At 36.5% G+C, this 15,864-nt stretch overlaps 1 protein-coding gene across 1 annotated transcript in view; it reads left to right on the top strand.

Annotated features, from left to right (window-relative positions):
* CNTNAP2 (contactin associated protein 2) overlaps nucleotides 1-15,864 on the top strand; it is a 1,021,111-nt gene that overhangs the window by 813,451 nt on the left and 191,796 nt on the right. The window lies entirely within an intron of this gene.

The raw sequence follows: 15,864 nt of genomic DNA on the forward strand, positions 1-15,864 counted from the left end.
TTCATTACTTTCTTTTTTTGCTGTCTCCCTTTTCATTACATTATTGTCATTGTTGTTGATTTTCTTATTATTTCCATTATTAAACTGCTCTTATCTCAACTTTAAAAAAAAGTTTTAACTTTTTTTTCAATTCTCTCCCCCATCCCACTGAAGGCAGGGAGCGTATGAGCAAGCAGCTGTGTGGTACTTAGATGACAACTGTGGTTAAACTACAGCAACTGACAGAGGGAGTTCATACAAAATCAGTACCTTTTCCATCATGCATTTGCACTATTTCTGATTTGGTACTAGGAGTCTTAGAGCTAGTCTCTACCGTATGATAGATCTGAGGAGTTTGAAATGGATTACATAAAAATGACAAATAAAGGTCATCTTGATGAGTTTGGTTTCCAGCTTATTCACAATCATTATCTCTTCATACTTTATCACAGAGTAACATACAGATAAAAGTGTATTCTGCCTCATAGCTCCAAATATGTTAAGAAGAGTATTTGATTCAGAGCTGGAGAAGCACTGAACTGGACTGCTGGAGCAATGGGTTATTTCTTGGGAATAACTGAAAAATTCTTCATTGTAATGCAAAGCTACTTTTTGCTGCTTCACTCTATGCCCATCCTCCAGTCTGTTTCTTTCTCTGGAATAAATATGTGCAGTCTGAAGACACAATTACCCTGGTAGCAGTTTGGTCAGATCATCCATCAGTAAAGCAGACTCACAGCTTCCAGTTCTGTTAGGTCAGAATGTACAATACCTCTGTTTTTCCAGAGACTGACAGATTTTAAGACATGAAGAAGAGACAGCAGCTGGGGACATGGTCATTCTTCATAAGAGGAGAGCACAACAAGTCATAAATAAAATACAGAGCATGCAATGAATTTTATAATTAAGTTAGTCATTAGGAGGCTTACAGTTTGCAGATCTCATTGGATCTCACCAAGTAAAGCCACACTATACTGTTGGGTTTAGTGTTTTTTACTGGACATCAAAATAGAGTTTCTTTCAATTTCTCCCTAGGCTGATCACTATCTACAGACTACAGCGAATTGCACACAGACAGTACAAAATTCTAAAACTTCTCTCAAATTGCATCTTTGTGCTGGGTTGGGATACAATGTAGACTAACTATAATGTAAACAGCAGTTCTGTGTACACAGTTGCAAGTGCCTCTAATTCAGAGATCATCCTGTATATCCCTCAAAGGCTTTTAAAAACAACTTTAGTGGTCTTTTCTCAGACTTAAAGTGCAGATGGAAAGTTAAAATTTAGAGGCAAGTAGGTCTATCAGAGTTCATATTAATGGAAAAACTTCAAAACCTTGACGAGTCACACAAGAATCTTGGTTAAGTCGTTCCCTTGTAGGAAAAAGATATTGGAAAAAGGCACTCAACATAACTTTGAGAGTTACATGTACCTTGTAATCTAATCAGATTTAAAGGAATATGTCTTCCAAACGAACATGTCAATAGTCACACAAAAAGTAAAATGTGAGAAAAGATTGCACGTGAAAACCTAGGACTCTTCAAACACCAAAGAATCAGTCAGATCAGTTGTAAATATCTGTAACTGAAAAAAAAGAATCTCATAACAGACTTTCTCGCCAGAAATCCGCCAGGCTTCTGGTCCATGAGGTAAGCAGAAATCTGTCTGAACAGCCAGGCTCAGAGTGTCACAGCCAGTGGTTCAGAGTCCACCTGGTGGTCAGTGGTGCTCCTCAGGGGTTAGTACTAAAGCTAATACTAATTAATGAGTTTGTCAAAAACAGTGGGACAGAGTCAGCTATTTCATAGATAATATTGGAGTGGTCAATATGCTAGACTGTCACTCAGAGGAAGTATTGTATGCTGTACAAGTGAGCTGACAGGATTCCTATGTAGTCTAACAATCCAGCTTTTGGGTTCCTCAGCATAAGAAGTAATTTACAGTATGAAGCAAGTCCAATGGTAGGGCCATGAAAAATGGTTTGGAGACTGGACAAGTTAATGTACAAGTAGATGCAGAGAAGGCTGAGCTGGCTCAAATTGCAGGGGTGGTTTTAGAGAATGTACTCTAAGGTAGGCAGTGGAAGTCTAGGAGGCATTGTACAGTAGAGGAAATCCCAACTGATCATAAGGAAAAAACACTGTATTTATTGTGAGAGTAGAAAAACAATACTTTATTGTGAGAGTAGTGATCCATTGCAGCAAGATTCCCAGAAGGACTACAGAATTCCAAACTAGAGATTTTTCAAGTCTGTAAGTGCTCTGATCTAAGCCTGAAGTTAGCACTGCTTTGAGCAGCTGTTTGTAGGAAATTGCCTTCAAATGTCCCTTCCACTCTACATTACTCTGTTTCTTTGGGACTAATGCAGAAAGCAAATTTTGACCAGGAACTGAAGGGTAGATGCAATCTAAGCAGACTGAGGAGAAGGCTTTATGCATCTGCATTGCTTGGCAATGCTACGTGTTTACATGTTATTGGAGCATGTGTGTTCTCTGGACACTCATACTATTATGACAGTGAAACATGAGAGAAAAGGAGCCTCTCAGAGACAGAACTCCTGTAGTGTGGCACAGCATGAAAACAGCAACCCTAAGCTCCACTTCTAAAACCAGCAAGAATCCAGTGCTGTTTGAGCAGAAATGATGGGGTATCCATTTTATTAATTACATACCAAGTACAAATGGAAAATCAGTCATGTTCTGCATCACTAAAGCTTCCAAGTAGTTTTCAAGGGTAGCAAATAACTTTTGGTTTATTTGCAAAGTAGATTATAAAGCCAGAAGGGATTTTTACAGTCATTTATTCTGTCCTCCAATTTAAAACATGCATAGCATTTTCTGTTTATATGGAGCATATGTTTTAGAAGAGATCTCATTTTTCACTAAACAAATTTTCGGTCGTAAAGAATCTAACATAACTCTCAGCAAATTGTGCCAAAGGTTTATGACCTTCACTGAACTTTATTTCTAGCTTAAAAGTGCCTGGTTTTATCTTCTATTGGTGTGTTGATTGTACTTTTTTCCTGCTACAGTGAGAAAATTCATAACAATTTCTGAAGCTTCTGCTTTCCCTCTAGGTATTTAGAGAATGAAACCAAGTTTACTTTTTACATTTTTACTCCAGGGTTTTCAAACTCTTATACCAAACATCACTTCTAGAGCTAGCATCACTGGCAGTGCTCTGGGATTTGTGAAGCCTATTCAGTGAGGGAGAAACTTTGTTTGATAAGTAGGATTCAGCTGGAGAGCACTCTTGCAAAATGCTTTTGACTCATAAGTTGAGAAGATTCAGGTCTCTCAAAATGATAATTCTAAACCAGCTTTATCAGTCTATTATCTTGAGTCTCCCACCATGTTTCATTCTTCATGGCAAAAAGGGATGGGCACTCTGTTTCAATGACAGTAACATAACAGGCCAAATACATTTCAAAATACATTACACAGTATCTCTTTCAGACCTATTGCTGTCTGTTTTGGGTGGAGTGGATTTGTTTTTGTGGGTTTTTGGACAAAGAAACCAAACGATCTGTGCATTTTTTAGATTCTTTCAGTCCCATAGAAGTGTTCATATTAAAATCCTTTTGAGTACTTGCTTTCATGGACAGGCCTGTGTCCCCACCTGAAGAATACTGCCTGAATTCTTTGTTTCCAAGTATTTGACCTTTCATTTGTCCATATAGTGTGCTTAATGCTGAGCTTATGAAATGATCCAGCTTGGTCTGTCTGTATCAATTTTCCTCAGTGATATTTCAATTTTTTTCTTGCTACGTGTTATTTAGAGCTTCATCAGTGATGGTTTCCTGTTTACAATTCTATTTTGAGAGACAGCTATTGATTTTTCATTAGTTTACTGAACACCAGCATCAGTTTTGCACTGTATAAATCTCTTCATTAAAACTTCACTCAATCTTTTTTTTTTATTTCCACAGCTAAATTATAAAATACATTAAAATTCTATGGGTTTTGAGATCTGTTTTCAGTAAACACGTGTGTACTCACTGTTCTGGGGATAGAATCACAGAATCATTAAGGGTAGAAAAGACCTAAGATCATCGAGTCCAACCATCATGACAGCAGTTCTAAGGTGAAATGTCCACAGTTATCTTGCAAGCTAGTTTAAGAAAAGATATATTTGATGTAAAAGAAAAGGTAAAAATAATAAGTACTGAAGTTTGCCCAGATTGTGGACTTTGTACGTAAAAGAGCAATGGAGAAATTGCATTAATTGGAGAAATAGCATTTGCTGCACCTAGTTCAAAACATTCAAAACACTTCTCCCAGTGTAAATTGCTTCCATATTGTGTGAATCAAGGTGAATCCAAGGGTTATTTGTTCTCAGTAATATTGGTATTTGAAGAAGGTATTTCCATATCAAGTCATGGTCAGAGACAATTGCCAGCTTCAGACAAAGGCCAGCAATCACTAGGGAAGTCCACAGTAACAAGATAGGTCCAAGGTCAGGCCAGAAGGCAATCCACTGGGCCTGGGTCCGAATTGCAGAGCTCCAAGGTCCGAGGCTGAAATGCAGCTGCAATGTTGCTCATGTGGGAACACTCTGGAAAGGAGCTCCCAAGGAAAGGGAAGAGCTCCCAGTGAGGTTTCCCTGCAGAGCCTTCTGCTGAAGGCTCCTCCAGCTTTTTCTGGAGAAGCTTCAGAGTCAACTGAGGTTTCTCAAAGAACTGTCTTAGCGAGCTGACCTTGCGAGCAAGGAGGTACGCTTCTTGTCCTTAAAAAAGAAAACTGCATACTGGAGCAAAAGGTTTCCAAGGAATTGACCACAGGAAAAAAACACTGGTGTCTTTATCTTCACCAACATGTCATTATCTCTCTGTAGTGTGGGACTTAAAACTATGTCAAACCAAGCAGGAGAAATCCTTCTTCATGACAGTACAGTAATGTAGGATTTTCAAGTTTTTCAGCAGCAAGTGAAATTGGATTTCTGTTTCTAATGTTAATACTGCAACTAGAGCTCCATACACTTCATCAGTGTAATTCCTCTGCCCTGTGAGTATATAATGATAGTTAAGAAATGTCATTTCAACTCATAGATATGAGATTATCATAATATCTTATTAGGTCTTCAATAAAGTGCATCATTAGCCAATTTCTATTTTCCTGTAGAGAAATCTGAAACCCATATTTGAGAATTAATATGCTCGAATGGACTGATGAAACAAGTTTCAGAGAGGAAAAGACTGCCCTGAGCTCAGACTGTAGGAGATGGTGTCTTGACAGTGTGAAACACAACACCTAACATTTCCATTTGTCAGTCCTGATCAATATGTGTGTCTGTTTTCCAGAAATCGATAGAGACATAGTTCTTTACAGTAACCATGAGACCCAACCTGATGTAAAAGAAAAATCATGTAAATAGCAAAACACAAGCCCATCATCAAGTCTGAAAAATGATCAGCTAAAAAAAGCGTTATGCTTATTTTTGTTTCATATCCCAGCACTGGAAACAAGGAGAATCTTCTCCAGAGTAAGCTGAAGATAACATAACACACATCTGAAGTCAGTTACCACATTTCCCTGCTTGTCTCCTTTCACAGTAAAATTTGTATCACCTTAAATGACTTCTCTTAGCAACATCATCACTGCTAATGTATCATACAATTTTTGAAATTTGTGTGCGCTAAACATACACTTTAAAAGATTATTCATACACTTGTATGATTTTTAATAAGAGGAAGTAGTAGCCTGTAATAATTTACAGGATGACCTCAGCAAAAGCGTTTTGAAATGAAAGGGTTTGGATTGCAGAAACATTGAAACATGAAAATGCATTCTGACAGGAGTGTTTTTTGGGAGTGTTTTTGTTTTATGTGTTCCATTTCTGTCTCAAACAACCTCTCCTTAACAGATGGCTTGGTTTTGGACCTCCGGTTTTAATCTTTGTTGGTCCCAGAATGAAGTTATTTGTGTAGTGTAGCTTCCTTTGTTTCAAATTGAGTATGCTTGATAGTCAGCCTGTTGTATGCTTCAGTGCAGAGGTTCATTGGGTCATTTTTTCCTCATTTGAAATCCACTGCTATTGTATGGAACACAGCACATTACAAGTCATGGTAATACCTTTGTGTCATTTTTAGTTCCAAAGGATAGGATACCCTCCAGATTTGGAATGATGAGCAGTTTGGGAGTGGTGGTGCTGCCATGCAAACAGGCTAATGTCTGTATTCATATGTTAGTGCTAGTTGGGGCTTCATAACTGTCCATGCACACTGTGTAATTGGAAGGGGAAAAAAAAAAAAAAAAAAAAAAGACAGTGTGATCTGACACAGGAATATCAGTGTTATTACCAAGAATTCTTGGCTTGCAATACACCAGCAGAGGCACAATGGAAAGAAAGAAGTTAAGCTGATTGTTTTGAGGTTCCTCAAGGGTCAGTGGGGAAAGAAAATCGACAGCAGCAGCTGCTGCAGGAGTCTCATCAACAAAAGAAAACCCTTGTGTTCCTTAAAACCAATTTCCAATAATGCCACAGTCCGTGTTCCTTATGAAGTACCAGATATTAAGTTCTCATGGGTAGAGAGAAGCCTGAAGTCCTTCTGGCTCTTATAATGGCTTTTTTCTTTCAACTTAAACTACTGCTTGGGGGCAGGGACCAACATTTCGAAAGGAAAAATGCTTGCAAGAGGTATGGGACCTCCAAGGAAAGACCACTTCAAGAGAAAGCTTTCATCAGTTCTGCTCTCCCAGAGTGTAGTTTAATCTACCTTGGGATCTTGTTAGTTTCAGTTCATTTGTTAGCAAAATTATGGCATCAGCTCTTAAGGAATTATCATATTTAGCTGCATGTAGGCTATTTTTGTTGCAAATCAGATAAACTGCAGCAGCAAGACAGTCTGTGTTGAATGATGTAGGTACACATAAGAATATTACCGATTTTCTTCTCCATGTAGGTTAAAGGCCCTCCTATGTGGGTGTGTGAAGCAAGATCACAAGAATTATTTAGCTATTCTAGATATATTTAAGGAATGTTGTGATTGTCTTCATTATATACTATCAGCAAGGAAATTAATCTAAAAATGAGATCATGACATGATTCTGTGGTACCACTATTGACATAACTTTTTACAGAACTTACTTTTGCTTTTGCACTGTTGCCATTTAATGTATAGAATGACAGCTTAAATTATCCTCTTTTTATACTTGGTCTGATGTAATAATTTCAGTTTGATTTTACAATCCCTGTAAATCACACTATTTATAGGTGTAGTCATTGTTTTGCTGATAACCATAATTTCTGAAATATTCCCAATGGGACTTTGACATTAAATGAGGCGATGGCTACACAAAACTTCAAAATGCATCCCTTTACTGTTGAAATATCATCATTGAGTTTCTGAGCTTTCTTATACCCTTTCTCAGAAGTTAAATAAATTGGGGTCTTTAGCTGTATCAACCTGCAAAATGTCAGTGTTAATGGCTACATGTATGTGTGTATGCTGTTTATCCATCCATCAAGTTTAGGTAGAAATAAGTTTATACACTTATCACAAAAAAACATTCCCCCACTTTAGCAAAATCATGGAATAGTTTGATGTATTGTTAGCATGTTCTTTGCAGGACTATGACATGGACATGTGCATTTTGTCATGACCTGGCTGGGCAAACTTCAGGGTGAGTTGTAAGCTTGTCGTGAGACTTTCCCATCTTTGCTGTTGCTGGCATCTGTTCTTTCTTGGGTAGTATTAGCTGTGAAAAGCCTATTCAGACTGCAGTTACACTTTCCAACTGTGATTTTCCCATATGCCCTCCTCACAGAGCAAGTGTCATAAGCCCACTGTTTCAGTACACATAGTAAAAATTATAATGATCCCTTTTTATTAGAATATTTATTTCTGTAAATGTTCTTTTTGTCTCTCAAATGACACTTTATTGTTTAGAAATCTTACTTTTTCTTTTCCCCTTAGCATTACCTTAAGCAAAGACGCTGTTCTTTGGCCTTATGTGATGCAGTGAATTTATAGTACACAATTAATTGCAACACCAGCAAGTCTGGCACACCGTGCTGTTAAGGATAGCAGAGGATGTGGTGATTTTTTAATGAATTCACTTTAAAACCCAGCAAATAATAGCATACAAGGACATTTGACAGCTGCTTTCTCCAGCTAAATCTCACCACTGGGAGCTGATTCCAAGAAAAATAATAAGTCAAGCTTGGTTAGTAGTGCTGCAGCTTGGAATATGAGTCTTGACAAGGGAAAGAATCATTTGTACTGTACTAGCTTTTCATGAGCTGGGACAAGGAGTAAATCTCTCTGATGGCAAAATAAAGCTGTCAGAAAGCTTTTTCATAAGATTCCAGTGGACATCAATATGACAGTTCTCCCTCCTGATCTTTTTATAGGTTTCTAATTCTGAAAGAAAAGTCATCTTTGCCTACATATTTGTGGATTCAGGTGTTGACATTTTAAGAAGCAGTTGTGATACTAGAACAAAAATACAGACTCAATTACCAGGAGTACCTCTGTAGCCTTTCTGAAAAGATACTTTAACTAAATGTTTATTATCTGGGAAAAGATACTGTATCTGCTATGTTCTTTGTAAAACTAACAGGCAAATATACAAGCTCACAAGAATACTTTCATGTAGTGAAGAACATGGCAATGGCCATCAGTGTGAGGCACGAGCGTAATGAAGCAGGCAGTAATTTTGTTTCTCAAGTACTTGAGCAGGTTCCCTTCTTCTCTGTCTTCACTGGACATTGATGAGAAAGTCTGGGCTCTTCTCAATTAGGACCAATATTTATGCACCAAAACATAATTGAAACCTAAGTATGGTGAGGACTGATCACAAGGGGCTTCTCTTCCAGGGTAAGTGGGAAACCTAGAGCTCCTGGCTGAACACCTGAACATCTGATTCCAGCTCCTGATATTGAAGGTCATGGAAATTCTTTAGTTTGCATTGTGAAGATGGTTATCCTTACCTCCACTGCAAAATGCACTACTTTATGGCTGTGGAGGAAAAGGAGACAGTAATTAACTCTTATGTGCTCTTAAGAAAATAGTAAATAAGGTGTGTTATATTAACATTTACTGACACTTGGATGCTTTTCACAAGTGGTTTCCGATATTTATCTTCATTTTCTATCAAAAGCTTAGGAACATTTTCCACTTATAGATTACTTTTGAGGTATACCTCTGAATATATTACAAAGGAAAAGAAACCACATGGCTTTCTAAGTACTGTTGCATTAAAATGCTTTGGATATGAATTTAGACATCAAATCATATCAATTCCTGTATTAACAAGCAGAAAATGAAGATAAATATTGAGGGCTCTCATTCTGAGCAGCCTTTAAATCTTAAATTTCCACACAATTTAAACAGCCTTTGCAAATAAATAGTACTCTCAAATAGAACAACCACCTTAGTGAGCTTATAAACAAAACAAATCTTTGAGGCTAGTCTTAGTAAAAGAAAGAAAGAAAAAAAAATCATTGGATACTAGCACCATGAAGAAAAGGAACAAAATCAGACATGAGAAACCACAAAACGAAAATTATCATAAATAGCAAACTAAAAGTTTCATGTCATTTTTCCAGTAAATGCACAAACAGCTGTAAATGAGGTATTCCTAGATTTCTGAAATGGCCAAGGATTCTTTTAGGTTCTTTTCCTTTTGTTGGTTTCTTTTTGCATCTCTCTTTTCTACCCTAAGATTCTGACATGTTCAAACACTTCATTTGTTTTGCCATGAGAGTTGGCTTATCTTAACTCTTAGTCTTTAGTGGAATGATTATCATGATGCAATCTCTAATTGTAAATAGTAAGCTCTCATTATACCTTTCCCAGTTGGTTGCAAAGGAAAATGATTTCTTAGTTAACAAAATGACAGTAACAACATAAGAATTGACTTCTTATTGACAACTTATGATTGTCATATTAAATCCATGCACTTCAGTGAGCAAGAAGTATTACTGAAAAATAATAGAAAATTGTTAAAATATTATTTAAAATTAAAACAATCTCAATGCAACCACATGTAGATATTATATAAGAACTCTCATTTTATTTTAGAAGGTTTACTTTAAAAGTCAGTTTCTACACAGGTAATGTCATTGAAATATGGAAATGTGACCTGCCAGGCAGACTCTTCTCTGAGTTCTGTTCTCTTAGTTTCAAATCATTCAGCCTTCTGGGTGATCACTTAATCTGACAGAGTTTGCCCACAATCCACCTGGGTTGCAAGCACTAGCAGAATCTCTCTACAGTTCAGCATCTTCAATTGGTAGTCTGCTCTTGTCGTGACACTCCTCAGCAGCTGCGTCTTCAGTCTAGGCGGGCAATTCCAAGACACGGGACAGGGGTAGAAAACCTGTAAAATGTCTAATCAGCTTCTTGTTGGTCCTAAACATGCACATAATAATAAAGATGAGGAAAAATCAAATCAGCACAAAGCAAACTTGGTCAACAAAGCCTTCCCAGCTTTGACACCCTAGACTTTAAGAATCCGAAATTGAAACATGTGAATGTACTTAATGCATGAGTGACATCAAACCACATTTGCTCATTTTTCCCAAATACTAAGTCTTCAAAAGTTGAGATAAATGTCTCACAATGTTCATAAAAATTATTTGACCTGAGTGGAATAGATACTGCCAATGGTGTGAGGAAAAAAGTTGGCAATAAGAAGCAAGGTGAAAGCCATGAAGCACACAGCCATATTAGCATGCTGAACTTTTCAAACAGTGACAAAATTATTCTTTCAGTGTCTGTTTCTGCAGTGCAATATCAGATAGAATTCCTGCACAGGCATTAATGAACCATGACCTTGAATCGAGCTACCCTTGTGAGAGGCTAAAGGTACTGTGTGTTATAGTGTATCTTAATGCAAAATGCACATATATTTCATTCAAAAATACAAGAATTATGCTTGGCTTTCCACTTGTGCAGATTGACTTTTTTTAATTTTTGCCTTTAATTTCATAATTGTATATTACCCCAGGAAAATAGTTTTCATTTCTACCTGTGGTTAATTTAAGTGTCCAAAACTGCAGTGTGTTTTCAAAAGACACCTTTGGGCCTATTCTGCTAATAACAAGAACTGGGTAATTAATTCAACCTGTCCCATTCAAAAAGAAATGAAGAAGTGAACAAAGGAGTCTTTTCTGAAAAGAATAACAATTATATATGTTGTGTAATTGTTGTTGACATTCCTTAGTATTTATTAGGGAACATGTAATATTAATGGATAAATAGAAGGGACACATTAAAAAAAAAAAAAAAAATTAAAAGTTTAAACTTTACCAGTTCAGTAAATGAGCATCTAATTGCTTGCATGGGAACAGCTAAATGTAGATAGGTGGGGTCCCCAATTTTCACCAATCTTGTTTTTCAGATGTTCTGAGCCATTGACTTCCATTTGAAAGTGTTCCTAGCATTTCTTTATAAACCATTCCCTGAGATTTTAAGGACCAGACAGAGGTCAGAAAACTTTCCTGACAGGCAGAAGCAGGATAATCCTTACCCAGAGCAAGTGATAGCTTGCTTTGATTCACCACAAGAGGCTGCAAAGTAGATAAAATATACCAGTTCAGAAAGGAATTAGACAAATTCATGAACAGTGGTTCTAAAAACTAACTGGAATAGGCAGAAATGTACCCTCTAGCACCCTTAACACAATACTGAATGCTGAGAGAGTGCAAAGAGAATCAACCACATGTAATTGCAAAACTCAGATCTTTTCTCCAAATCTTGCCTCCCATTCACTCTCCCAGGCATGGAAGTCAAAGTGAGACAGGCAATGTTTTTAGCAGGGCTGCCAATATTAATTTCTTCCCAAAACAAAGTGCTAGGACTGGGAAAGAGCTGGGACAGAGAACCAAAGAGAGAGCCTTGGATGTTCACCGCTGTTGCTTGTTTGTTTACAGAAGCTGGAAAAGGTGCTTAAGATTATTTGTTGGAGAGGGAAACAGCCACCTTTCTTTCAGCAGAAACTGCACACTTCCCGTCTTCCTTCGGCAGCCATGGGAGTCAGCCAGGCTTTGCAGAGCATTTTTACAAAAAGGGCTGCCTTTTAATGAAGGAAGAATGAAAAGGCTGGAGGAAAAATTGGTATAGGGAGGAGATGGTTCATGAAAGACAAGTATTTAGCTTCTCCGGGAAGTCTACAAATAAATATTTGTATTTTGAATGGAGCCTTCCAAATGCGGAGTGCCATGAAGCATCTGTCCACTTAACTGAGTTCCCTAACCTGCATTCTCTTAGTATTGCTGCTTCAGTTACCAGTAGTGAACAGCTAGAAATAAGAGCCCTAAAATATTGAAAGCAGCACCATTTTAATTATTCAATTTCATTTTAAAATAATAAAAGCTATTGTTTATATTAAATTCTCAGTAGAATACCAAGTGTACTTCCAAAAGTAATACATTTTGAGACTGTTCAGCTATGTTAGAAATAAATGTATTATTGACTGTTAAGAGTTCTGTTCATACTACATTAACTTTTGTTGAGTATGGGTTTATATTAAATGAAATAGTTCACAAAAAGATACATTTATGAGATGAAAAAAGAATCACTTTTTTATGACTCTCGGAGAGAATACAAAAAAGTTTCCTTAACCTTTACTTTTTCTTGAATATTCTATACAGGAAGACAACTTGATAGAAAAGTGGAAGGGAAGTGAAAAGGCATCCTGCTCATAACTCAATACACACAAACTTAAACACTTCCCACAGTAGCCCTTGAAGAAGAGCTGTTTTGTGCCCAAGGAGCAGTTCTACATCAAGCCTTCACTTTAAAACATCCCGTCCAGGCAGAGGGTCTCTCTTCTGCTCCATCTTCTTGTCGTACTATTTGTCCACAAAACTAGTGGGTGGTGCAGGGAGGGGGAAGCACTCAATCAGTGACAACAAGTAAAAAGCTAACCCATGACTCAAAATTTATTCCTAATGTAAGAAAAGATAACTTAAAAGCCAGAAGAAATATTTTCTGTTACTACTTGTCATTGCAATACACTTGAAAACTTATACTTTTTCCCTACACTGTTTTCTGTCGTTAAACTGAATTTATGTACTTTTAATGCCTTAAGACCGATACTATTGATATTTTAGCAGAATAATAATTTATGGTAAAACAGTGTGATGCTTAGAATAACATCCATTAATGATCAGTCTTCATGTTGTATGGCACAGTTCCTTCTCCTCAGATCAACCTTTTCCAAAAGCTTCTAAAGCAGAAAAATTTACATTCTCAAAAGGATACTATAGATGTGTAAAAGAAGGTGAAGTATGAGAGGGGAACAGTGATCCTGTTTCTGTATATTTTTTACCTGCATGATACATCATTTTCCCTTCTAGTCTTTCTTTTCTATTGCTCTTTTAGTCTCTGCATTTGCAGGGTTTTACTATTTGTTATGCCCAGTCATAACGGGGTCTGCAATATAGCTTCGTAGCATTCCTCGTTTGAAGCACATGAACCTTAGACAAAATGCTGCTCATCTGTTTCTGGACTGACACGAAGCAGGAAGACCACAGAGGGCTGTTCTCATTTGTCTGGCAAAGAGCAAACGGGACACAACTGTGTCTCCACACATTTTTCTTTTATTAACCAGAGATAGTTAAGGAGCTTTGAAATATTATATGGACACTGTGGTGCAGGATGATCCAGTGTGAGGCTCATCTTATTCCTGTGCATGGGGTTATGTCCTAATGGGAAGTCTGCTCCACTGCATGGCTGCCAGCTAATGAGCAGATCCACCAAGATCCCCTCTGTTACAAGCCCAAACATAATATGCTGGGCGATCAGAGTCTGTTAGTGCTGTTCACAAGGCAGCGCTGTGATTATCAGTTGTGGGGATGTCTAGCAGAAACTGTGCTGAATGCAATCCCCTTAAAATTTTTTATTCCCTCCTTGACCTTTCTGGAAATTTTAAACATGCATCTTAGTCTCTTCCTAAATTTGTTTGTGTAGGTCTTTTTTCCAGAATGAAGAAGCATGTGTCCAAATGGGGCTGCATCCCTAGCTAGTGTATATGCACAATGACAACAATAAATGTGAAAAATAACTCTGTCTTTGCTTGAATACATTGTGGGTTTAAAACTGTACATCAGTTGTCAACTAAATGAGTTCAAACATGCCCCATTTGTGTCTGTCACTGTGGTCTGTGACAGCCATCACTGTAGTCTGTAATTCTGCCATCACTTTCATCTACTTTAGTTATTCTACCTGTTTCTGAATTTTTAATCCCCTTTTTGACAATTCTAAGTAATTTTTTTTTTTGTCTGGTGCTTTAATTAGCAGTTTTGCTTCCCAGTGAATTACTTGCTGACTGAATCACGCAATCCTTCACTTGACAGGAAGGGTGTAAACAAAGAGAATTTTGAGTAACAGTCAAAACTGCAGCATTGCCACTACACCATAAAAACTAACTTCAAAGATGAGATGGAAAAAAAAATAAAAGAGGAGTTTCAGATGTCATTAATGCTGTATTTGGATACTGTATCAGTAAAAGCTGTTCTGTCATTCACTGTGGAAAGATAACATTTACCCTTAAATACTTATTAAGTAATCTTTTGTAAGCCAGGGCTGCGTACTGTCAGAATTGTTGGATTGTATTGCAGGTTGGGAATGCTACTGCAGCACTCACATGGCACATTCTCCTAACTTACAGCACTTAGTTCCATGACAATTGAGTCACAGAAGCTAAAATGACCAATCTAGAGTCTAGAATAAAGTCATGATATTGCCATACCCATTGCATTAGCACTGTGACCACACTGTGCTGCATAGTAACATCTAATAAAAACCTTCAGCTACCATGAATTTTTCACATTACTGTATTTTCATTTCTTTATATGACATTTAACAATTCAAGAACATTGAAAAAAGTGTTTTCAGAGAGCTGTGTATTTTTGGGGTTTGGTGTTCTTTAAACGTGTGCCGATACTTGGTTGCACTCTTCATTTCTGGAATTTAATTTTCTTTAGAGTTTGATGTTAATTACTTTCAATGTATGTCTGCAATAAGTGAACAGGCTTTTTTAAGGATTATGCATGTATTTTTGGGGGGATGTGTGAGATGTGCAAACAGAAAATTATCAAAAGTAGAATACCTATTTTGTAGTATTTTATTTGTAAAATTTATTGATAAGTGAATTCCATGCAAATAACTTAATTCAATTTAATGTAGAAATACAAGCAGTAGATTAAATGAAAGAGACATTTTTTAAATCATTATTGTAGGCTGAGCTCAATCATTATTTTTCAATGTGAAAAATCACTGAGTACATTGAGACTTATTGAGTTATTCACATGTTTGGAAGTTAAATTCATATTTAAGTGTCTTGTTGAACCAGAGGTAAAAAAGTAATACTGTAAGGACAGTTTTTCAAATTAAAAATTAAAGAGGAAGGGGTTTATTTATTTATTTATTTATTTATTTATTTACACATAAGAGGCTTAGTTAGTCCAAAAGTATTAGAAATAAACTTAGAGCGATATATGAAAATGTCAAGTTACAGACTCAATGTCAAGAAATATGATTACATCAAATTCAAATCACCTTTGCTAAATTATTGAATACTTTAAATATATATATTTTTAAAAATAGTTAAGATGCTTTTGGAGTTTCATCATATCTCCTTACACTTTGTTTGGACAAGTTGAAGAGAACATGATGAACACATTTGTTTTCCAGTGAAGACAGAATAATTTCCAATTAAAAGCTTTTATGTAAAATATAATTAAAAAAAATACAAAATAAAATAAAATAAATGTATCTTTCCATGTAGCATTTGTGTTCAAATATTGAAATAATCTATCTGATAGCTTACTATGTGAGTTTTAAATTAATTGAAAATAATTATGGAATCCCACATATTTTCCTTATATAAACAGAGAGCAATTTAAAAGTTAAACAAAGAGCATATAAGATAAAAA

The sequence above is a fragment of the Myiozetetes cayanensis genome, unplaced genomic scaffold (assembly GCF_022539395.1).
Source record: "Myiozetetes cayanensis isolate MyiCay16 unplaced genomic scaffold, myiCay2020 scf1, whole genome shotgun sequence".
NCBI classification, from domain to species: Eukaryota; Metazoa; Chordata; class Aves; order Passeriformes; family Tyrannidae; genus Myiozetetes; species Myiozetetes cayanensis.